Below are 25,441 nucleotides of genomic sequence, written 5' to 3' on the forward strand. Positions count from 1 at the left end.
ACTTAGAAATAGACAACTAAAGGGAAGTGGAGCAAATGTTTAGGGGATAAACGTGTAACAAGCTAAGCAATTGACAACACGAGAGAAAAACACCAAGATCTGGGGGGGATTTTATGTTGCTATTAAATAACTAGAGGGAAAAGGGGGGCTGTTTGACTGGATTTTATGAGACTATCCAATACATAGACACAAAGTGATGGCACCTCCCTCTGCCACCATTCCTCCCACAGGCAGCAGGGAGCCCTTTGAGGAGCTGCTTTAAGAGGGCAAAGGGGGGGGGGGAGCTGGCAGGTCCCTGGATGAGGGAAGGGGGCAGCCGTGGGGGATGGGCAGGTGGCTGGTGGATGTGGTGGTAGTTGGGGGCAGTAACTGGGATCGGGAAACCGGGGTCCGGGCAGCCCCCACGGGGGACACGTGCCCTCCCGCCCCTGCCCCGGCAGAGAACTGGCATCTCACCCCTCCCGCCAGGGGCAGCCACGTGCTGGGACTGACCCAGGCGACAATTTCCCACCCGGACAAGGACAAATCGCTGCAGGTAAAACAGGGGAACCCCATGGGAGAGATTTTAAATGGACACTTGAGAAGTGTGGGGAGACCCGGGCAATATGGGGGGAGATTACAGAGCTGATCATCGGGGGGAATCTCCCTGGATTTTATAGCCCCGGGTGATAACGAGAGAAAAGGGGACAAACTTGACAGACTTTGTACGTGGGAGGACGTGGCACAAACAGGGCCGGATTCAGTCAAAGGACCCCCCCCCCGGGGGAATTTCCTGGCGGCACAAAACAGTTCAAATTACCTGCCCCAATGACACCCCGCAACCCCGACTCACCCCGAGGCGGCTCCGAGGCTTCTTCCAGGTTCCCGGGGCAGAGTCACGTGCCCGCCCCCGGGGTCTCTCACCACCGGCTCACACGGAGGCGGCAGCAGCAGTTTTGTTCTCCGCACCAGCGGGGCTCGCACGGAGCATGCGCAGTTCCAACTGCTGACCCCTCCCTCACCCGGGCTGGAGAGGGCGGTCGCGCCCCAGAGGCAGGCTGGGAGATGTAGTTGCGGACTCTCCCTGGACCGGAAGTGACGTCGGTCAGGGAGGCGGAGCCGGAGGGTGATCGCGCGCTGGGAGCTGCGGTTCTGCCTGGCTCGTGCGGGGCCGTTGGAGCCTCTCCCGGGCCGGAGAAGGTTTGTGCCGCTGGGGCTCTGGGCATGCGCAGATCGCGGCGGGAGACCTTCATTAACCCCCCCCTCCCCCCCGCGCCCGGGCTCCGCCCCCCTGCGGAGCTGCAGCCTCCCGGTCCCGGCGCGAGCCCGGGGGCGGGGGGAAGTGTCGGTGCAGCCCGGACCTGGCCGGGGGGGGGGGGAGCCGGTGACCCCCGCGGAGCGGGGAGAGAAAGGGGGGGGCTGAGACCCCCGCGGATTTACCGCTGCCCCCGTGGGGACCCCGCCCTGCCCCCTTCTCCCTAGAGCCACGAGCAGCCCCAGGGTGACCCCCCCTCCCCCAACCCCTGAGAAGTTCCCTGCCCCCCCCGATTGTGCCCCATTTTCTCTCCCCTTCGCCAGTGTCCAGCTCCCCCTGGGGCTGGTGGGGCTCTGGGGGTGTCTGGGGCCCTGGCCAGGGACTCTGGGGACTGGGGGCCAGGGAAGATCTGGCAGGACCCTGGCTGGGGCTGTGGGGGTGTCTGGGGCCCCGGCTGTGGGGTCTGGGCACTGGGGGGTGTCTGGGGGCTGCTGCTAACCCTGATCCTGCTCCCGGATCAGTTTGTGCCACAATCCTGGCTCCAAGCGCGGCCAGGCAGCCTCCAGCCAGGCCCACTCACCCTGGTAACTTTCTATCCACTTACCAAACACTGTCAGGTGAAATCACAGATTTTGCTTTTCTCCCCTCTTGAAAACTGCAGGAACTTCTGGTCCCGCAGGGAATATTCATGCCCCCCCCCAAGTCCTTGTCCTAGATCTTGGGGGTGCGGCAGGTGGGAAGGGGGCTAGAAATGCCACACAATCGTCTCTTCCACAGCGTTCTGGACTCATTCTTCCTGAAATCTGGTTTCATTGAGACCATCGTTAATCCAGAGTCACTGCTTGGAAAGACAAGGAGTGACTCCGGATGGACAGTGGGGCAACTGAGATCAGCAGAGCTGCTCTCCCCAGAGAGCTAAAGGAGGGAAGTTGCTCAAAGGCTCTGTCCCTCTCTGCTCAGGATATTGGGGTTCAGCTTCCTGGGTCAGATGCTGCAGCCTCCATTGTGATCTGGGAGACCAGGCTTAGCAGCTGCTGTTCCCCCAGTGGGGCCTCTCTGCTGGGAAGTGACCTTAATTAAAGCTTCTTTTCTGCCCTGCCAAAGTGATGACTTTCTCCGCTCGTCCTAGCCCCCTAGGGCAGCCCTGGGCCCTGTTAATACAAATTCTACCACAGACTCCAGGTAACAGACCTCAGGAAAAGTGCTGGGGACTGGCAAGAAAGTGACTCTGCACAAACAGCCCCCTCCCCGCCATTTCTCCTCCCATTAGTAGTTGCCAGGAGAAAATCCAGCCCTGGGAGATCAAAGCCTCCAGGAATGGGACTGTCCCAGCCAGAGGGGCAGGCAGAGAGTAGAGGGGAAGGAGAGACTGAAAGGGGCAGTGGGAGAAATGAGTGGGGGGGGGGAGATTTCCAGCTCTCTAGTCCACCCAGACACATGTATTGCAGCATCCCTAGGCAGAACCACTTTCCAGTGAACAAGAAAAGGCTCAGACAGAGGAGAAACCAGTTCTTGACTCCATATTCCCCCTGCTGGGGTGTGGCTGCCCTGGGGTCACTGTCTGAGGGAATCCCCCACGGTGACTCCTTTGGTTCTGCTCTTTTCTAGCCTTGTGTTCAGAGACTTTGTTACGGGGTGAGGGGAGGGAGAAGGGAGGTTAAAAATATCTCTGTGGGCTTAGCCTGGCAGGAGGGGCCAGGTCTACACTGTAATTAAAGAGATCAAGCATGTTCCCAGCATGGTGGAGTCTACGATGTCTGTGTGCAGGGAAAGGGCCTGGGGGACTCGTGATGTGAAATTAACTAAAGCCTGTTCTGAAACCTCCACAACTGCCCTTCTTGCCCTGCCAGGCTGCAGAATGACGTCCATGTTTTTCTCCAGCTCATCCCATCCTCCCATGACACAGGGAAGAGAAATGTCTGCAGTGGAGCCAGCTCAGGTAGGGATTATTTTTTTGAGGGGGGGTTGGTGGGTTCCTACAGGAGGAAGAGGGACAGCAAATACAGCGGAGATGGGAAGGTTTGCATAGTCTGGTTTGGAGGTTGGAGCAGGACAGGAAATGCACAGGGTGGAGAAAGGGAGGAGGGCAGCGTGTGACAAACCTGCTGGGAGTTGTTTAATAAGTGGCCTAGATTCTAGGAACAGACCCATGAGGTTCGGAGGTGTAAATGCTCTAGTCTGTGGAGCAGAAGATAACCCACGGAATGGGGCTGGGAAAACTGACCAGACTCATAGTGCTGGAGCCTGACCCGACTAACCAGTGGCTGCTGTGAGATATGAAGGGGGCACCCACCAGTGAGGGTTAGGGGAGATTCCCCTCCCTTCATATCCAGTTCCTCACAATGAGGAGAGTGTTGGGCTTCCTACCAGGGAGCTCTCCCTGGTCCCTGCTAGGGCTCCTCTCCTCTATCAGTCTGTGGCTAGTAGGTGTGTGATGGATCTGCTGGGAGAGATAAGGGCCTCTCTTTGTCCCCTCACTCTGATGTTTCCTGGTTGCTCTGCCCCGGGTGGGGGTGGGACTTTGTTGACTGCAAGCCACCCAGGGCTTCCCTTTGATGGGCTCTTCTCCTCACAAGTAGTGGGGCTGTGAATGGGGCAGCAGGTATTGAGTGTTGGCCTTTTGCTCTTTCAGGGGCTGGTGACCTTCGAGGAGGTGGCTTTGTATTTCACCAGTGAAGAGTGGGCTCTGCTGGACCCCACTCAGAGAGCCCTCTACTGGGATGTCATGCAGAAGAACTATTCTAGCACTAGAAAAGGTTCAGAAAAGGGCAACTAAAATGATTAGGGGTTTGGAGAGGGTCACATACGAGGAAAGATTAAAGAGGCTAGGACTCTTTAGCTTGGAAAAGAGGAGACTAAGGAGGGATATGATAGAGATATAAAATCATGAGTGATGTTGAGAAAGTGGATAAGGAGAAGTTATTTACTTATTCCCATAATACAAGAACTAGGGGTCACCAAATGAAATTAATAGGCAGCAGGTTTAAAACAAATAAAAGGAAGTTCTTCTTCACGCAGCGCACAGTCAACTTGTGGAACTCCTTACCTGAGGAGGTTGTGAAGGCTAGGACTATAACAATGTTTAAAAGGGAACTGGATAAATTCATGGAGGTTAAGTCCATCAATGGCTATTAGCCAGGATGGGTATGGAATGGTGTCCCTAGCCTCTGTTTGTCAGACGATGGAGATGGATGGCAGGAGAGAGATCACTTGATCATTGCCTGTTAGGTTCACTCCCTCTGGGGCACCTGGCATTGGCCACTGTCGGTAGACAGGATACTGGGCCAGATGGACCTTTGTATCTGACCCGCACGGCCGTTTTATGTTATGTATGTATGTGTGCATTTGGTGCAGCGCCCTGGCCCTCAGAGACCGTGTGAAGGCTTTGGAGGCCAGGGTGTTGGAACTGGAGGAGCTAAGGGAGGCAGAGAAGTATGTTGATGAGGCTTTCCAGGACACTATAGAATTGTCCCAACTCTGGTCAGACGGCCCCGCACTGTTGAGGAGGATGGAAGGCCCAGGAATGAGAGCAGTCAATGGGAGCAGAGGGAAAGCTTCTCATAGTTGGGACCTCACCCCAACACTATCTGGAAGAGCCTCTGCACTGAGGTTACCTCACCGGGAGGGAACTCCACCATTAAGAAAAGGCAGCTGTTAGTAATGGGAGATTCGATCATTAGAAACAAGGATATCTGGGTTTGTGATGACCGAGAGAACCGTATGGTGACTTGCCTGCCTGGTGCGAGGGTTGCGGATTTCTCAAGGCATCTAGACAGATTTATGTGTAGTGCTGGGAGGAGCCAGTGGTCATGGTACATGTAGATACCAATGACATAGGGAAGGGTAGGTGAGACGTCCTGGAGGCCAAATTTAATCTGCTAGGAAAGAGACTGAAATCCAGGACCTCTATGGTGGCATTCTCAGAAATGCTCCCAGTTCCATGCGCAGGGCCAGGTAAGCAGGCAGAGCTTCGGAGCCTCAATGCATGGATGAGATGATGGTGTAGAGAGATGGGGTTTAGATTTATTAGGAACTGGGGAAACTTTGGGGATGGGGCAGCCTATACAGGAAGGATGGGCTCCACCTAAACCAAAGTGGATCCAGACTGCTGGCACTTAACATTAAAAAGGTTGCAGAGCAGTTTTTAAGCTAAGAGATGGGGGGAAGCCAATGGCTGCAGAGGAGCTCGTGGATCGGACAGAGACTTCTCTTAGAGGAGAGTGTAGTGATAGAGATTTTTCTAGTTTTAGTCAGGAAGAGAGGGTGGAAGAGGATAAAGTAGGGGCCAGATCAGACGAGAAGCATTCACACAGAAAAGAATCTGACACGTCAGAAAAGGGCAGACAAATAAACACTGACAAGTTTTTAAAGTGCGTGTACACAAATGCTAGAAGTGTAAATAATAAGATGGGTGAATTAGAGTGCCTCGTGTTAAAAGAGGATATTGACATAATAGGCATCACAGAAACCTGGTGGAGTGAGGATAATCAATGGGACACAATCATTCCAGGGTACAAAATATATCTGAAGGTCAGAGCAGGTCATACTCGGGGGGTGGGGAGGGGAGTGGCACTGTATGTTAAAGAAAATGTAGACTCAAATGAAGTAAAAATCTTAAATGAAACTGCATGTTCCATAGAATCTCTATGGATAGTAATTCCATTCTCTAATAAGAATATAACAATAGAGATCTATTATCGACCACCTGTCAAAGACAGTGATAGTGAGGATGAAATGCGAAGGGAGATTAGAGAGAAAATAAAATAAAATAAAATAAAGAACTCCATAATAGTGGGAGATTTCAGTTATCCCCATATTGACTGGGTACATGTCACTTCAGGACAAAATGCAGAGACAAAATTTCTCGATACTTTAAATGACTGTTTCTTACAGCAGCTGATATAAGAACCCGCAAGGGGAGAAGCAACTCTCCATTTAGTCCTGAGTGGAGCGTAGGATCTTGTCCAAGAGGTAACTATAACAGGATCGCTTGGAAATAGTGATCATAATATAGCAACATTTAACAATGGGCCATCAACATTTAACAATGAGCCATCAAACAGGCTAGACAGAACTGACACCAACTTGTCTGGGGTATTTCCTGGAAGCAGAGCACAAGTTTGAAATACGGGCAGCATAGAGCCAATATTCATAACGTCAACTACAGAAATGATACACAACTAGAGATAGCATCATTATAATCAGCCAGTCAGAACCTCTCCATAGACCCCTTACACGACAACCTTTCTACAATATTGGCTGCAAATATAGAACAGTGATCCCAGCGGTGATCTATACAGTTTCAGATTATGTCAATAACATCACAGGAGGTGACACAGCATCAGTGAGACTGATACTGGAATAGCCTCCAGTTTTGGTGTCCTCATTTGAAAAAGATGTTGTGAAATTGGAACTGGGGCAGCAAAGAGCCACCAAATGTTCTGAGGGCTGGAGAAAAATGCCTTCTAGTGAGCTATTGAACGAGCTCAACCTGTTTAGCTTATCAAAAGAAGATTGAAAGGTGACTTCACTGAAGTGTTGAAGGGCCTTAATGGAGAGAAAAGATTGGCTATTAAAGGGCTCTTTAATCTCGCAGAGAAAGGCATAACAAGAGCCAATGGCTGGAAGGTGAAAAGAGACAAATTCATATTACAACTAAGGCACAAATATTAACCAGCGAGGATGATTCACCACAGGAACAAGCTACCAAGGAAAGTGGTGGATTCTCCATCTCCTGATGTCATTTAATGAAGACTAGATGCCTTTCTGGAATGTGTTTGCCCCAAAAGTAGCTCTTGTGTCATACAGGAGGCCTGTGATATGCACGGGGTCAGATTAGATGCTCTAATGGTCCCTTCTGGCCATAAAGTCGACTAATTTCTGAAAAATTGAGTGTAGCATTGGGAGCAGCATCTGATGTTTTACTGTCTAACCAGCCTGCTTCCTAGAACGAATGCTCCTTGAGTGGGGTGATCCACAGGGAGTAGCTCAAACCTCCAAAGTGCCTGGTCAGGGGCAGGACATTAGCACAGCAAGGGAGGGGTGTGGCAGTGACATCACAAAGGCCTTTTGCAAGACCTCAGATTATTGGTCAAAGGTGGTGGGGAGGTGGTGACCTCACAGAGAGATGCTGACATCAGCCAGGCAGGACAGGGGCGAGGGGCCAGGGAAACCTCAGAGACCCCTGTGGCTTTGCTTCAGCAAGTCTCCTTCTCCAGGTCTCTTTTTGAGGACTGAGAGAGTATTCGGGTTCACGGACGTGAGCACCAGGAGGAACCTCTTTCGACTTTTCTCCTTCCGTTTTCCTGATTTTACTAGAAAACAGCCATCCCTGTTTAGAAGGTAAGAGCCTCCTTGAGGTTTGAAACCTGTTCAGTCTGATCCATCTGGTGACAGTTGAATTCTAGGCATGGAAAACACGAGCTTAAGGAGGCAGAATTTTATTCTGCACCTGGAATTTTGTCCCTTAGAATCACTGGGGACATTAGGGTTTGTCCTTTTGCTTTCACCTTTTCCTCCATCCCTCCTTTCTCTTTGTCTCTTGTGTGGAAGCAGGGAAAGAATTAACAAGGATTTGAAGGATCTTAATGCATGTTAGTCAGTTAGCAAGAGTCAAGCTAATAGTTAGCAAAAGTCAGGCCACACTGTAACTCTAATGACGTGAGACTTGCAGAAGCGAGGATGGTGTGAGGCGAGAGGGAAAGAAATTGTGTAAAAAGTTATTATGACCTTGCAATTCAGATAACCAAATATGCAGACTGGTGTCTTCTAGGAGTGAGAAAAACAAGATAGCAGGATGGCTTATGTATAAACAAAATGCAGTTGTTGCTCTTTATTGTCTGTATTATTGCTAGTTATTGTCTGTAACAAAGGTATAAAGGCTTGCTGTAATTGTTTACCAGTTGAGAGACCTGTCCGTGACTGGGGCGACCCTGTGTCCTAGGGCACTCCCTCCCTCCCTCTATTGTAATTACTAGAGAAATAATAAAGTATTTGATTTTGCTGCACCCAAAGAAAAAGCGAGAACTGAGTTTTTCTCTGACACTTTTTTCTTTGGTCCTTTCTCCTGTTCCCCTGCCAAGACCAGGAGTTGTGTGTGTGTGTGTGTGTGTGTTATGGGGGAGCAGTGTGGTTTTTCCCCGTGTAGCCAGCACCAGACCTGGCACCACCCCCAGCTCTGCCCCTTTCCTGCCACTGCATCCCCATCTCACCTCCTGACCCTGGCTGGGCACCCCCAGCCCCTCATAGCAGGGAGCTGTGCAGGGGGGTCTCCTTGCAACCATGAGTGGGTGTCTGGTGGGTGCCGTCACCTCTGCCAGAGACCCCCAAGAAACTCACTGGCTTCCTCCACATGAGGGGAGGGGCTCCTACTTTCTGTCTTGGGGGGGAGATTCCGTGATGTCAGAGCCTATGGTGAGAGGGGTCTCAATCACGAGTCTGAGTGGCAGGGCAACCCCTCCCCAGTCAGATTCTGCTAGGGGGCTGGGCTGGGATCTGTAGGGAGGGAGACACAGGAAAAAGCAGCCACCACTATTGAACCCAGGAGTCCTGGCTCCCAGTCCCCCTGCTATGACCTCTAGACCCACCTCTGCTCCCAGAGCCAGGGATAGAACCCAGAGGTCCCTGGCACCCAGCCCCCTCCCTGCTCTGACCACTAGACCCCCCTCCCCTTTTAGGCTCACTGCCTCTTCTATCCACCCAGTCCACCTGTCCATCCCTTTGCTGCAGGTTTCTAGGGTGTCACCCCTGCTCTGCACTCCCCCAGTGCAGCCCAAGGCCTTTCCTCCCCCCAACCACACATCCTCTCCCCCCTCGTGCTGGATCGTCTGCTTGGCCCCCTGCCCCCTCTCGGGGTGTGCTGTGCGGCGTGGCTGGGGATTGTGCAGTGGCCCAGCACCAGGCAACGCAGAACGTAAACCACAGGCCCTGCCCTGCCCCACCCCACCGGAGCTGCCCTCCAGGTGCATCGGAGCCCAGCGCCCTGCACCTGTGCCCTCCTGCCCCACAAGGGGTGAGCTGCAGCCCCCGCCATGCTCTGCAGAGGGGAGAAGGGTCAGGCCAGCCAGCCCATTTAGGATGGGGGAATCAACACCCTTTTTTCTGCACAGCCACTGACCATGAGCAGGATTCCTCCTCCCTCCTGTGCCTCAGTGCAACTAAATCTCTGCACCTAGACAGCCGGTCCGTCCGCTGCACCCCAATCCCCCATGCCTGAGCCTCCCTGCCAAATCCCTGCACCTGGCTCCATAGAATTAAGTCTCACATCTCGCAGGGAACTTGACTTCTGTGCCCAGAGAGTCTCAACCCCCCTCAGTAGATGACCCGAGTCTGAGAAACACAGTGTCCATCTTCTCTAAAGAAGTACGTGGAGAAATTATATGTGATCATGTGGCCTAATGGATAAGGCATCTGAGTTTGGATCAGGCAATTGAGGATTCAAGTCCCTTCGTGGTTGTGCTTGTGCAGTTTTACCTTTGGGCTGAAAGTCCTGCTCCCTTCGGGGCTGGAACCTCTTCTTGGCCGCTCAGGCCAATGCTCTGGCTTCAGCTAGAGCCCCGGGAAGGAGTTGGGGGGTGGGTGTCACAAAGGCTGGGGCATGAGCCCCAGGTGCTTCCAGTCTCGCCTTTGCCCTTCCTGACTTGCCAAAGAAAATGGGCGGCTGCCCGGGCTAGCGTGTGGAGCAGTTTCCCTCTTCCAAGTGTGCGCCTGTCCCTGTGCTGGAGGGGTTTGCTACATAGCGTCTTCGGAGCCTGGGTGTTTCTCTGCTTCTCGCCAGCTGGAGAACAGCCTGTTGGGGTAAAATCTCCTGCTCCACTGCAAAAGTGAACACCTGGAGTGGGAACGGTCAGAGGCGCCACCACGGGAGCTGGCCCTGCTTTCCTACCGTTTTCTGATGTTGGCCACAGAGCATCAGCAGCCGCTCCACATGCTGGTCTGTGGGTGGCCTTCAGTGGGTGTTTGGCATGGCAGGGAGCAGGCTGGCTAGGGGTCTTTGTCGCTGTCTGCTGGCCACACAATAGGCATGGTCCTCCCCTCCTCTGAACAGTCAGAGTGAGTCTGTGCTTAGAAAGCAGAGACACAGGAGACTCAAGACAAGAGGGTGAGAAAGATTGAGAAAGGACCTATGAAGACAGCCCACACTACAGGGACACTGCCTGGTTAAGGGACGTGGAGGCACCAAATTGCCCCAAATTTCTTGGTGCCCTACGCAGCTGTGTACTGCTCCAGCGGCGAACTCGATCCCCCGGCTGGCTGAGCCGGCCAGGAAAGCTGCCCCTGCCCCTGCTCCACCTCTTCCCCACAGCCCCCGGTCTGCCCCCACCCCCTTTTCCCACCCCTGCTCCACCCCATCCCCACTCTGCCCCTTCCCCTGAGCTACATCCCGGTGGACTGCAGGAGGGATCAGTCACACCCGGCACTCACCGGGCAGTGGGAAGTGGAACGACCTGGCCCCAGCCTGCTCTGCTCCACCAGCTCCCAGCCGCGCCACTGGTGAGTGCTGGGGGGCATTTCCCCCACTCCACCAAGTTCCAAGGCTGGGAGCAGAGTGCAGCAGGCTGGGGCCGGATCACCCACTTCCCGCCGCCCCATGAGTGTGGGGTCAGGCCTGCCCTGCAATTACCGGGTGGCGGGAAGTAGAGTGACCTGGCCCCAGCCTGCTCCGCTCTGCCAGCTCGGGCTGGGGGACGGGGGTGCTGTGTAGGGCACCAAAATGTCTAGGGACAACCCTGAATAGATCATTTTTCCACAGGGACCGATGGCTGTTAGAATAGAGATATTCAGGCTGCCTGTACAGGCCTAGACTTTAAGAACTTAGGTGTATTTTTATCACTTAGCTAGTGACAGGGGTATAAAACAAAGACCCAAAATCCCAGTCTGCCTGTGTCTGGGCCTTCTCTCCCTAGGAGAGTTTGAGCCCTTGTTCGTAGGCTAAGGCCTTTGGCTAAGCAGCAGGGGCAGCCATAAGCTGGGAAGCGAACGGTCCCATCCTCACCTCCCAAACCCGTCACACTGAACTAAGGTGGGGTTGGGCTGTTAGCCAGACGATCCTGTCCCGATAGTGCCCATCACCACCAGATAACGAAACAGATCTTAAGGGAGCATCCGGTCTGGCAAGAAATCCCTTTTCAATGGTTGTGGTTGTGAAACCCTCATTTCTGTAGGGTTTATCTTTCTGGCCCCCACTTTTCTATTGTCAATCTGTCTGGTTCTCTAGTTGTTTCTGTCTACTGCCGAGTTAATTTTGCTGAGTGTAAGTTAATTAGGGGAGAGGGATGTAATTGGTTAGATAATTCTGTTACAATAGGTTAGGATTGGTTAGTTACAATGATTGGTTAAGGTCTAGCTGAGAATATTACTATGTAAACTGGGGTCAGATTGGAATTATGCTAACAGGGAAATTGGAATCATGCTAATGGGGGGGGATGGGAATAGGGAACGGGGAACAGAGACACAGACAAGGCTCTGCGGTGTCAGAGCTGGGAAGGGGGACGTGGGGTAAACAGTCTGCAGTGTCAGAGCTCATAGACTTATCGACTTTAAGGTCAGAAGGAACCATTATGATCATCTAGTCCGACCTCCTGCACAACGCAGGCCACAGACTCTCACCCACCCACTCCTGTAACAAACCCCTGGCCTATGTCTGAGCTAGCGAAGTCCTCAACTCGTTGTTTAAATACTTCAAGGTGCAGAGAATCCTCCAGCAAGTGACCCGTGCTTCATGCTGCAGAGGAAGGTGAAACCCCCCCAGGGTCTCTGCCAACCTGCCCTGGAGGAAAATTCCTTCCCGACCCCAAATATGGCGATCAGCTAAACCATGAGCATGTGGGCAGGACTCACCAGCCAGACACCCAGGAAAGAATTGTCTGTAGTGATGTAGTAAACGCTCATGTGTCAGAGCTGGGAAGGGGGACCCGGGGGACCAGACTCTGTCGGTGTATAGAGATAAGCCCGACTGGTGTGAAGGGCTTTGAAATCTGCTTGCTTGGAAACGAACCCCAGTAAACATCCCTTTGTCTGCGCTTCCGATTTCTGGTCTTTTGCTGCTTGTTGTCTGCGTGACAAGAGCCAGGGAAGTGGGCGGGGGAAGGGAAAGCCCTCTAACAATGGCTCCTTGCTCCTCTCCCTCCAGGCTCAGGGGTCAAGGAGGGGCAGGACTCCAGGCTCTGCTTGAGGGATCCTGGCACAGGGGCTGCAGGAGGGAGGGGGGCAGAAAGGATTGCAGGTTCTGACCTGTGCTCTGGAGAGGAGGTAATAAGTGAAGCGGGTGTCTTTGACTCTTCCCCTGCCTCAGGGTCCCCAGGGCTGGAATTCTACATTCCACAGGGCCAAATAACGGGGTGAAGCCATTTGGCTAATGAAAACCAGTGCTCCAGATGAGGCTTGAACTCATAACCTCAACATAGCTCTTCTCAGCACTGCCCTATAAGTACTGTGTGCTAACCAATTGCACCACTGGAGAACATGTTAATTGTAGTTCTCCAAAATCCCTAGGTTGATACAGGTGAGGAGTGACCCCAAAACATTCTCAGTGGAGCTGAGAGCAGGTAGCGACAAGTGTTGTACTCGGTGGGGTGGATTCTTCTTAGGGGTTCCAGGCACCATGTGACTCTTTTGTTCTTCCCTGTGTAATAACAGAGCTGATTAAAACTCAATGTAGAGTCTTGCTGCAGACCAACAGATCTGAAGTCACTGATAACCAGCTCTAAGCATTAGTCCCTGCTTTGGGACAGTGTCTCTCATGCAAGAAACTGCCCAGTCTGCGCTAGCAGGGAGGCTCCCTCACTAACAGCTGAAATCAAGGAGAGCTGTGTGAAGTGCAGGGCCCCAGGGGTGCCTGAACAGGGGGGAACAACACCCCAGGGCTTTAAAAAATGGGAGGGCTCTGCCTTGCCACTTTGTAATGACCGTAAGGGCGAGTGAGGAGGGGAGGGGACGGAGAGCAGTGAGCGGGAGGAAGGATCTTGGGGTATGAGGCAGTGTAGGAGCGGGGCCTTGGGGAAGAGTGGTGCAGGGGCGTGGCCTCAAGTGGAAGGGGTGGGGCTACTGCTTGGGCTCTAGTGGCCGCCACTTTTAGGCAGGGCCACCTGGGGGCAAGTGGGGCAAAACCCTCCATAGCAGTCCAGTTCCTTGCTGTTGCTTGGCTAACCACTGCATGTGTGTGCTATACCGTACCCTGAGCTGATTCCCGGTTTTTGTGCTCAATACAGCCTTGCCCTTCCGTGTCTCTGTGGCGCACTGGGTCAGCGCATTCGGCTGTTAACCGAAAGGATGGTGGTTCGAGCCCACCCAGGACGATGCTAAGCCCGTGCTGCTTCCCGAGGCCTGTGGGGTGCCTCAAAGGTCCCATTTTGCTGCCTCTGGCCTCAGTGCTTTCAGCTGGTGGTCCAAAGAGCGGGCTGATGCCATTCAGAAACCCATCTGCCAGCAGTCGTGCCGGAGGCTCAGACTTAATCCTCAAGGCCGAGCACAAAAACTTTCAGCCGAACATTTCGCCCCTTCCCGCCTCCGCCTGCGGCAAGGGAGAAGCGGAGGAGACAGGCCGGCTCAAAGACGCCTCCCTCCCACTTCCCTGTACGCTGTGCAAAGCTCTTGGCCTGCCTCATGCCTCGTCAGGAAAGCGTGGCCATGCGGACCAAGCCTGAGTCACCTCCACGGCCTGGCCCGCCTCGGCTGACGGCCGCGCAGAGCCACGCAAGTCAATGGCAGGTCGAGTCGGGAGCCTCGGCTCTCTCCCTGACAGCCACACACACAGCGCTGCCTAGCACCCCCAGAGCCTCCCTCGTGTTCTCCTGCAGCAGCCGCCTGCCGGTGTGGGTGGGAAACGGGGACCAGGAAGCACTGCAGCCTCATTCCAGGACAGGAGGCCCTCACCACGCCCAGGCCTGCCTCTTGCCTTCAGCCCGAGGTGCCAGGGAGCTCCCTGGCAGGCCGCCGCTTCGCCTCAGCCACCTCTTGCCTCATGGCCTAGGCTCTCTGCTGGTCACTGGCTCGCTTGAAGGCCCAGAGGGAAAAGAAACAAGCGCATGTGTAGCAGAGGATGGTTTCGATCCATCGACCTCTGGGTTATGGGCCCAGCACGCTCCCACTGCGCCACTCTGCTGGTTCTTCACACCCTCCCCCTGCCACCTAGCCACCACTATCCGGATTAGTGCCTTATGCGCTCTCGCTCTGGCAGGCAGATGCGCAGGCTGCTAGGCAGCTGCCCTGGTCACAGGATTTTACAGCTTCTACAGGGTAAAAAGGATCTATTTGGGGTTTGGACCCCATTGGGAGCTGGGTAGCTGAGTGCCGGAGACGGGAGCACTTCTTAAGCTGTTATCAGTTAAGCTTTCAAGCTTGTGAGGGACGAGGTTCAGCCTTAGACCCGTGTCTGCAGCAGGCAAGCACCTCTGGCTCAATCGCCCCCCCGCCGTATTAGCAGACTAAAACACGGAGCGAACGCACACGCCTTGCAAAGGAAGAGGAGCCGGGATCTCGAACAAAAGTCAACATTTTATTAAGTTAACGTTCAAAGAAAAACAAAGTGTACGGTACAGAGTTTCGGCGTAGAATTTCTGGTGCTCAGGGAACAACGTACAGCTTACCCAAGGGGTGTGAAGTTTGGTTTAAGATCGGGTGGCGTAAGGAATACATAATCTACAATAGCCCTGACTGGGGGGAAAAGGTTAACGTACAGACACTGAGTTAGGAGGGTATGTTGTCCATATGAGGGCTACGTTCGGGTGTGGAGTATAACGAGCGGATACGACGATGAGGATGGATTGACCCGCGTTTGGAGAGTTTTAACGTTCGGTGTTTTGGAATCTTTGCCACAATCTAGTTGAAGCAGGGTCAGTAATGAACTCTCCCCTGCCATCTGTTGGTGATCTGTCGTCAAGGCCTTTTGGGGCTGATGTCATTTGCATGGTTACACCCACCCCGGATTGCATGATGGGAGTGCTTGTCCAAACGGTCATTTCAGCTGCTGCGGGATCCCCAGTCTCTTTGTTATTGGGGCAGGAGTAATCCAGTGTATTTTCCTGTTGATTTTGGATCAAGGACAGAGTAATTGTACCTGGCATTTGAGGCCTGAGAGCGTCACCCTCGCCTGAAAAGCACTCACCATTAAGGGGTCTGGGTTCCTAACGGCAGCACATGGCTAAGATCATGAGTAGAAATGGATAATTGCTGGTCTTCTGTTGGTGCCTCTGATGTCCTTTCTGTTGTCCCTGGTGTGGAAAGATAGAGGCCGTTTTGAATCTCTTAAAATTGTTGTTAGTGTTGCAGTTGCTTGCCCTAAACTTACGCCGTTAGATCTCTTTCACGGTGTATTTTGGTCCTGAGAGTTAAAAGGTGTGTTGTTAGGGAGTGAGGTAGCAAAGGTTAGTTGTAGAGGTGCTGCGTGTGCCACAGAAGTTGTGTGCCCCCCCCCTGCTCTGGTCCAAGAGTTGAGTATTTGCATAAACCCACCCACTGACCTGTGACTAACAATCTCGCTCTGCTAACTCTTCCAGCAAAACAGGCCAAAAAAAGTGTATGCGAGCGCTGTACCACAGCCCCGTGCTCTATTCGGTTCCTTCCCACAGAACTTTCGCTCCATAGCAGTCCAGTTCCTTGCTGTTGCTTGGCTAACCACTGCATGCGTGTGCTATACCGTCTCGAAATTTCTCAATGATGGCCCATTTCAAGGCCAAGAACTGCAGCTGGTGGATGGGATAGCGAATTTCCCTATCAGACAGTCCTCAGCTGGCAAAGGCCACAGATTTACATTTACCTTCCACTTCCTGGTAAGAGAGTGCTCCCAGACCCTCCAAACTGGCATCAGCATGCAGGATACTGTTTGTTTGGTCAGCAAGGACTAGGACTGGCACATGAATCATTCAAATAATGATTTCCCGTAAAGCCCTGTCACATCTCTCATCCCGCCATGTCCCCAATGGAGAGGAGAGGAGCCCCTTCCCTGTCCCAGGCCGGGTGTACCAGGTCTGTGGGGGCAGATGTCCATGGCCCAACCCAGATGAGCTGGAGTTGCTGGGGAGAGAAGTTCTTTTCTCAGTTCAAACCCACCAGAGTTGATGTTGCAATGTGGGAGAGATATTTCTCATCTGGTTTTTAGATGCTCTAATGAGAAGGAGCAGGTGGAAGATTTTTCTTCTCCTTGCATTTCAAACTCTCCCCCCCAACTTTCTGCTCTAGCCTGATCTCTCTCTTATGTCTCCAGGGCCGTCCTTAGCTATAGGCAGCCACCTAGAGCTCCACTAGGTCTGGGGGCACTGTTCTGCTGGAAGCCTAGACAGACGGGAAGCAGTGGAGCATGTAAGAGCAGGGCTGCTGGGTCCTAGAGAGAGCTGAATGCAGCACAGTCTGAGAGAGGGGATTGGCTGCTGGGGTCTCTGGGAAGGGGAGCGGGTGGGGGTTGGGGAAGGAGCTCACCTGTGAGTGTGACTCTTTCCCCCCGGCTGAGGTGAGGTGAGGCAGGCTCTGCGGCTCTGGAACCAGTATCCTTTGTTGTCCCCCATAACATCCATTCTTCTCCCCTGCCCCATGGAGCACCCTCCTTTCTCCCTCCTCCTCAGGAGCATCCTCTCTCTCTCCTCCCTCCTCCGTCAGGGCTGGGCTGGGTGAGGTGCTGGGGGTAGGTTGGGGGAGGCTGGCTACCTGCTGAGGAATGAAAGTGAAAGTAACTCACTTCCTCGGCAGTGAACCCGACTAGAATGTCACACAGGGCTGGGCTGGGGTTAGCCAGATGTGTGAAAACTCAGGACAGGGGTTGGGGTAGGTGAGCAGATATCCCTATTTTATAGGGCCAGTCCCAATTTTGGGGTCTTTTCTTATATAGGCTCCTTTACCCCCACCCCTGTCCTGATTTTTCACACTTGCTGTCTGGTCACTCTAGGTGGGGTAATTGGTGCCTATATAAGACAAAGCCTCAAATATCGGGACTGGCCCTATAAAATCAGGACATCTGGATCTGGTCACCCTAGCTGGGGAGCGCCTCTCCCCCGGGCTGGCAGCTGCCAGCGATCCACCTCATCCGGGGGGAGCTGCACAGGGCAGGATGAGCTGCTGTGGCTCCATGGGTGACCTGTCCCTGAGATCAGATGCTGTGCTAACTTCACCATGGTAGGTAAGGCTGGTGGTGGTGCCCATTGGCGTGTGATTGGACCTGAGGGTTTGCTGCTGCTGTTGCCACTCTGCACCCCAAGAGGTGGATTTTGGGGTCTACTGCAGCTGTTGGACAAGCAGGCTGGGGGGTGAGCCAAGCATGAAAGCAGTGCTGTGTTGCCATTTATATTGTCATTTAACAACTTTGTTTGCCAAAAATTCTTCCTAACAATCCTGAATCCAATTTCAATATTTTTTTTTTAAAAAGTCAATATCTTAGCCAAAAACAGAAAATTAAGTTGTTGACAATTATTAGTGACAGGTTTGGTTTGAGGCAGGGAGTGGGCCAGTTTTCATCAGAGAAACAAAAAATGTCGACTGACTTTCCCATAGCCTGTTACTCCTGATAAGAGCCCTCCAACAACTGTAATATGCTCATCTCCTTACTAGCGTATAAAGCAGGGGTCTGCAACCTACGGCACACGTCCCAAAGGTGGCAGGTGAGCTGATTTTTGATGGTACGCAGCGGCAGGCTGAGTGGCTCAGCCCATCACTGCTCTGGGGTCCCGGCTGCTGCCCTATTGCCAGCTGGGATACCGGCCACCGGCCCCACTCAGCACCTGCTGGTGGCCTGGGGACCCCCAAGGAACCCCAGGCTGGCAGCGGGCTGAGCAGGCCGGCTGAACCACTCAACCTGCTGTCAGCCTGGGGTTCCATTCACTCAGCCGGCAGCGGGCTGAGTGGGCTGGTGGCGGGCTGAGCAGGGCCGGTGCGGGGTTGAGTGGCTCAGTCTGCTGCCAGTCTGGGGTGCCGGCAGCACTCAGCCTACTGCTACTCCGGGGTTCCGGCTGCCGGCCCCTTGCCAGTCAGGAGCCCAGCCGCCGGCCCCACTCTGCCTCCTGCCAGCCTGGGTGAGCAGAATCCCAGGCTGGTAGCGGGCTGAGGGGGGTTGGCGGCCGGGATCCTGGCTGGCAGGAGTTGGTGGTCAGAACCCCAGACCAGCAGCGGGCTGAGCAGGGCCTGGGATCCTTGTCTAGGGTTCCAGCCACCAGTCCCGCTCAGCCCACTGCTGGTCTGGGGTTTCATTTACTCAGCTGGCAGCGGGCTGAGCAGGACCGGTGTCCGGGGCCCCAGATAATAATAGTTTATTTATATAATATAGACATAGAGAGAGACCGTCTACAAACGTTAAAGTGTATTACTGGCACGAGAAACCTTAAATTACAGTGAACTTGGCACACCACTTCTGAAAGGTTGCTGACCCCTGGTATAGACTGACCATATGTTGTACTAAGATTCTCCTGCTTTTTTTTTTTCCTGTGAGTCAGTGTAGCGTTTGCCCGCCCAGAAGTTGGGCAGCCAATGTTTTACATTTTCAATGTTTTCTCCAACTTTCATAAAGTAAATACATAGTTAATATGAGTTAAAAAGGCCACGGACACTTCCTTGTGAAGAATCTGTACAGCAGATCATGCTAGAGCTGTGAAAATGTCAGTTTTTGATGGAACTTTAGAGACAGTGATTTATCATGTATTTTATCATGTGAATGTGCTGCTATTGCCAATGTCTTTCCAAACAAAAATAAGGCACAATAGGACTTCTGTAACATTTCTGTGCTACCTTAATCTAGATGAGATGATTCTGTGCTGACTTCATTTTGGTCACTTTGTGCTTTACCTAGCAGTAAAACTAGGGTTATATTTTCCCACTGTTTGGAAACCCAGCTTATTAAACTGATTTTGCAGCCAAAAGCCAGAAAGATTGCTTTTAATTAAAAACAAATCTTTGTTTCAATACCTCTTCATATAAATTTCCAATAACATTTTGACAAATTAAAAATTATATTATTTGCATCATTCTGTCAAATCAGAATTTTTTCTATAGTGCCACTTCTTTAGTGCTAGTGCATCAGCATTACAGTTTGCTTCATTAAGTTAAACTGGTTTAATAACGTGAATGTGGCAAGTTTTCCAATACTGTATGCTTATATTTGTGTTGCAGAGCAGATCAGGCACAGGGGCACCAGTTTCATAATCTCGCCTAGGGCACCATAAATCCTAAGGACGGCCCTGCATGCCTCAAGTCTCTTTTTCCTGGCCTTGTTCCAGAGCCCTCACAGCCCAATTCTCTGCCCTAACATTGAGCCCTCTACTGCACCCTGAACCTCTCATTCCACCCCCACCCCAAAGCCTGCACCCCCTAGCCAGTGCTCTCATCCCCCTGCACTCCAACTCTCTGTCCCATGTAGCCTGATTTAGGGTGTACTAATAATATTAATTTGGAAAATATGATGAAAATTTAATTTATTAGCTTACATTTTATTTAATTTAATTGAGTTATAAAGTTACAGTTGCATTACTGCTATTCAAAAGATACATATGGCATTATATGCAACAAAGGTTTGGTTTGCTAATATACTCACACCCTTTCTTGATAACCTGGTGGTAAGAGACACAGGCCCAGCCTTGCAGTTCAGGTTTCTCAATTCTTGAGTGAAAGATGCAGTGCTTAGAAAAAGCTAATGTTACTTTGGGTTTACTTGAATAAGTTAAACTTAAAATCAAAACCTAATAAACAAAGAATAAAAACTTAGGGAAACCGAGCTTAGCCGAGTTACTTTGAAACTTAAAGTTTAAGAACAAGTACAGCCTACTGATAGTAGATAGAGAATGGAGGAAGTAAGTCAGAATGACAGAGCGACGTGCTCTAGTGAGGTGGGTTACCTCTTTTATAGGGCACAAGCGCCGGAAATCCTTCCTCCTATGCCCAAATTTCATTCCTTACCCACAAAAAGTTAGGGTACGCTACTCATAGGCTAGTATGTTTGTGCGTGTTGATGACGTGTACATATGCACATAAGTTCCCTTGTGGTGTACCTGTTAAATCTGTGGGTACAACACTGAAAAACCCCTTATGCCATTCTCCATTGTCGATTGGTCTAGGTAAAGGCCTTAGACAGGTGTGGGTACTTCTCTCTTTAAGTAACAAGATAAAGGTCAATTTTCCTTTCTGAGTAAAAGGTCACACTATAGAGATGCTCACTTTGCCTTAGCTTAACATACAGGATATGGCCTGTAGGTCCTCGTAAGTCATGTGCTCCAGCCCCCTAATCATTTTTATTGCCCGCCACTGGACTCTCTCCAGGTTCTCCACTTCCCTTCTCATGTGGGTCCCAACCCCAAAAGTACTCACATTTCACCCCAATGGCCCCCAAATGCCGGCTTTTAATATGTAAATAGGGTGCTGCCATGGTCAAGTCACTCCCGAGCTCTCCAGTGGAGCCTGCTGGCGGACAACAAGGTGAAAATTAGCCAGGACGTCGCTCAGTCAATTCCCTCTGCTCCCAGCAGGTGGTATCGGAAAGCTCCAAGATGGCTCACTTCCCTTTCTCTCATCAGCTTCAGGCCCCAGGGTTACAAATGCACAAACCAGTTGGGATTCTCCCCTGGGTTCAGGGGGTGGGACTGCTCTGAGGGGATGGACTTGCACACTTGGGATATTAGTGCAAAGATACAATTTCAATTTCTCTTAGAGAAATTTGAGGGCAATTTATATTATTTGGTAAAAATCTTATTTAGTGAAAGGAAAGCTGCAGTGACAGCCTGGTTACTGGGGTGCAAAACACTTTCCTCCTGGGAGAAACAAGAAGTTAGAATTAGAAATTTACATCGTTTGTTCCAATGTTGGCACAGGTTTAATTTTGCTTCTGTGTAGGCTTGTTTCAGGCTGTGACTGTTTTGGTTTATTGGGTTGTTTTGTTTTTTTAAGTTGGACTGGAGCTTTTAATTGACATTTGCTGGATTTGAATGGCTGACCTACAACACCAGTTTTGACATAGTTCTGCATATTTTATACAGATTTGGCCAGTATTCAAGGATCCAAATCCTTTATAGAAGGTTTTAGTGGTCAGGCTTATTTATTTTATGTTATTTTATCATCCTGCTGTAGCACACCTTTTGGATAAAATGTTGAAATTATTAATTTATGGTATTTGTTAATTTTTATTTTTGCAAACAAAGTTTTTCTTAGTGTTTGGGTTTTAAATTAAGCATTATTTTTGGTTTCAATTTTTTATTTTGGCTTTGGTTATTGATGGGATCTTTAAGAACTTTGGATTTAATACTAAAATTTGGACAGATTTAGATTATTTAAAGTAAACCCTGTTTACTATTTTATTTTAATAAAGGTTGTATTGTTTCTAAACCCTGGCCAGGGGGAGAGGAGATGAGCCTGGCCTTTAACTGAGAAGGAGCAGAGGCATGGGAGGCATGGCCCCCGTGAAGGGTGGGGCCAGATGATGGGGAGCACAGCCCCCCCGATTTTTTTTGTCTAGCCCACCTCAGTCACCCACCAAACGAGAAGAGTCTGATGCCACCTGCTGGTCACTGCGTCACTGCTGCTCCATGGGAAACATGCTCTGTGTGTTATCTTGACTGGTCCGTGGGTGTCACTGCTCCTAGAAGGCAGCTACACGCTGTGCATTACGCCACCTGGCCACTGGGTGTCACTGCTGCTCCAAGGAAAACACCTTCTGTGCGTTACCCTGATTGGCCACTGGGTGTCGCTGCTGCGCCAAGGGAGACATAAGAACGGCCAGACTGGGTCAGATGCAAAGTCCATCTAGCCCAGTATCCTCCTGTCTTCTGCCAGCGGCCAGTGCCAGGTGCCCCAGAGGGACTGAACAGAGCAGGGAATCATCCAGTGATCCATCCCCTGCCGCCCATTCCCAGCTTCTGGCAAACAGAGGCTACAGGCACCATCCCTGCCCACCCTGGCTAATAGCCCTTGATGGACCTGTCCTCTGTTCATTTATCTAGTTCTTTTTTTTAACCCTGTTATAGTCTTGGCCTTCACAACATCCTCTGGCAAGGAGTTCCACAGGTTAACTATGCAACTGCCTGAGTCCCCCCCCCCCCCCCTGGGTTGTATATGGAAAAGAGGATGAGGATGAGGAGAGCCATGATGTGTCTGTCACTGGCTGGTGCCTCAGTTTCCTCTAGGCAGCAGTGCTGCAGGCTCCTTTGGTCAGTGCCCATGCAGCTGTGTCGGGGGAAGGGGGAGTAGAGGCTCATGCTCCCCAGCCCCACGCCCCTCCCCCAGCAGCTGGGGAATCCAGGCCAAATGTAACCCTGGTAGCTGGGCCGGGATTAGCCTGGGACGGAGTAGGGCTGGGGAGGAATTGCAGGGGAGACAGATGCACCCGCTGTGAGGGGAGATCCTCCCATTCTCTGCCAACCCCCCTCACTCCTTGCAGCACGGCGCACCCTAGCATTTCTTACTCTGTCGTGGGGGTGTCTGCTGCCTGCTTCTCCCTTAGCATCATCTCTCCCCCGGGGCACTGGTGTTGCCCGTCCAGCGCCCTGGTGTGCCCCATTGCGCTGCCCTGCAATTGGGGGGCAGCTGGTGGATGGAATATGGGGGTGGGCAAGGCTGGGGACCAGGACTCCTGGGTTCTCCCCCCAACTCTGGGAGGAGAGGGGAGGAGGTTTAGTGGGTAGAGTGAGGGAGGGGCAGGGCTGGGATCCAGGGCTCCTGCTTTTTCTGGTTTTCTCCACCTCCTGCAGCTGCCTCAGTCCTTTCAGTGCATTTCCTGTTCCAAATTCATTTGCTGACTTGTGCAACCCACCCCAGAGGTGGCTGCATCTCAGTGTTGGGTGAGGCACCCTTGGCTGCCTCACCTCCTAACCGCGTCTCTCTCTCCCTGCAGGTGACCCTGCAGCACTCGGCAAACATCCGCAAGATCATGGGGGGCGCTTTGAGCATTGGGCAGGCAGGGGCCAGATGCCCAACCCCCGCCCTGAGAATGGGACCCAGCCCCCCCTACTTTTTACAGGGATTAAAGAGGGGGAAAGGGGGGTAAATCAGAGGAGGGGGGTGGCCAGGGTCTGAGCAGGGGGTGGAAATTGACTGGTCGGGGGGTCAAGCAGCTGGAGGCAGAGTTAGGAGAGGGGCTGAAGGGCAAAGTCAGGGAGGGGGGAAGGAGCCGGGTTAAGCCCAGGGGGAGGCGCTGCCAGAGGGTTAAACCCCGGCACAGGCAGGGCAGAGGGGTAACAGTTACCCCGGGGGGCTGAGACTCCAGTGTTTGCAAAAACAGGGTCGGGGGAGCAGAGGGGCTTTTCTATTTCCCCTCCCACAGGCAGCACCTCTCAGCATGGGCTTCCCAGGGCTGGGCTCTTAAAGGCACAGGCATCCCACTGCCTAGACACTGCAGCTCCTCTCTGATGTGACCTACTGAGGTGCTGCAGTAGGAGACTCAATTCAGTGAAACTGGGCATTCCCTATACGCCCCCCAGCCAGGGGGTTGTGCACCCCCTTCCCCGAATTTCCCAACACCCCAGTGGTCAGGTAGTTACATGCAGCGCTGCCAATGTTGTCATTGGTTGCAAATCTAAATGGAAATTGCAACGTTAACAAACACTTTAAAAGCAGCTCCAACGTATGACAAATACTTGTACCTGAGAAAGTAAAATAGGTTTGAAAAGTCTGGACAAAGCCGGGTTTCCTCACCCAGCTGTTGTGTTTGCTGACAATGTCGGTGCCTTGGCTTCGGCAATGTTGGCCAACCTCAGAATTTCAAATGATGATTTGGAAGCGAGGTGTGGATGAGCTCTACCCTGACAGCTAGTGACGAGCCAGGGTTGGGGGAGGCTTTGGGACCAGACTGTATTTACATGAACTCACCTACTCTGCCCAGGTATCCAGCAGACAGAGCTGGGCCGCCTCTGCTCTAGGTGCCCAGAGGAGGAGGGAAGGTGTGTGGGGCTCCAGCCTGGGAATCTTCTTCCCTCCTGCCAAGCCCTGACTATCAATACCAGCCCTGACCCTCCTTTCTTCAAGCACCATGTGGGCCCCAGGAAAAGTGTGTCAGGAAGCACCAGGGCCAAACTTGTGGGCATCAGGTGAAGCAGCAAGGATCCCAACCATCAGGGTAGCAAGTTCTAGAGCCCCAACCCACTGTGGCCACCCCAGCCAGAGACCTGGCTCTAGGAGGTGTGAGTCACCCAGCAGGAGAGGAAAGACTGGCTCTTGCACAACTGGAGACAGGGAAGTTGAACACTAGGAGCTCCAGGGCTTTACCACAAGGTCCCACTGAGATTTGAACTCAGATTGCAGGATTCAGAGTCCTGAGTGCTGCCCGTTACACCATGGGACCAGCTCATGCTGCCCTCTCTGCACATTGGTGACCTCACGGGGCTGGCTTGTGTAAGGGGGCTCTTGGCCCTTTACTAAAACTTAGCGTGGGAGGGGGCGGGGTTTGGTTGGCTAGTTCCCAGTCCCGGGGGAAGGGCCAATGGGGAATCAGGACCCTGAGACTGACAGTCCTCAGGGGCAATGGGGAGAGGCCAAAGCTCCAAGTTAGCCGCACTGACAGGCCAGGCAGTGTAATGGGGGAGTCACCAGGCCAGGGGGTCCCATCCTCCGTGGGAGCTGGAACTGCCTGGGCCAGAGTGGGGCAGAGCTAAGGAGAGAGCAGGAGCCCGAGAAGAGCCGGGGAGCAGAGCTGCACAGGTGTAGTGCCAGAAACTGCTCCCTGTAGGACTTTGCTACCTGCAGCAGCTACTGAGACCTGAGGTTGTTCTTATTTGCTGACTTGTCCTAATTGGCTAAAACTTGACAGTGGTTTCTCTAGCAAAGGCCAGTCCCTGGCCCCTTGGTCCAGACATCCTCATTCACCTCAGGCTTCAAGTTGAGAATCATTTCCCTTCCCGCCTGTGGGAGGGGAGACTTTAAACCCGCCTCTGTGCGACTGCACATGGCTACAAAGAGAACAAACCCCAATCCCCTGTGCTTTGGGGCCAGGTTTATGTGGGAATTCTGTAGTTCAGATGACTTCACACCTGGGCATTGTGATTCTTTACCAGTTTCTCTGGCATTGGGGCAGTTTTGTCCTCCCAGCTGTGATGGCCGAGTGGTTAAGGCGTTGGAGTCGAAATCCAATAGGGTTCCCCTGCGCAGGTTCAAATCCTGCTCATAGCGAGGCCTGTGTTTTAGCCAGTCTCTCACCCGGCAATACCTCTGTCCAACCCCTGAGCCACTCTCACTCTCCCCACCCCAAGTAAATCCTGTTCTGCTCCTTTCACAGTGATCCCTGGGACACCCCCTCACACTGTGTCCCTGAGG

The 25,441-nt window shown here is 52.4% G+C and overlaps 3 non-coding genes and 1 pseudogene across 3 annotated transcripts; 1 reads left to right on the forward strand and 3 right to left on the reverse strand.

Annotated features, from left to right (window-relative positions):
- Positions 1-25,441, reverse strand: part of LOC120375817 — a 171,331-nt pseudogene that overhangs the window by 69,403 nt on the left and 76,487 nt on the right.
- Positions 14,265-14,336, reverse strand: TRNAM-CAU. Its single transcript has one exon. It is a non-coding gene; the product is annotated as a tRNA-Met (tRNA).
- On the reverse strand, positions 24,402-24,473 carry TRNAQ-CUG. Its single transcript has one exon. It is a non-coding gene; the product is annotated as a tRNA-Gln (tRNA).
- TRNAS-CGA lies at positions 25,216-25,297 on the forward strand. Its single transcript has one exon. It is a non-coding gene; the product is annotated as a tRNA-Ser (tRNA).

The sequence above is a fragment of the Mauremys reevesii genome, linkage group 12 (assembly GCF_016161935.1).
Source record: "Mauremys reevesii isolate NIE-2019 linkage group 12, ASM1616193v1, whole genome shotgun sequence".
Taxonomy (NCBI): Eukaryota; Metazoa; Chordata; order Testudines; family Geoemydidae; genus Mauremys; species Mauremys reevesii.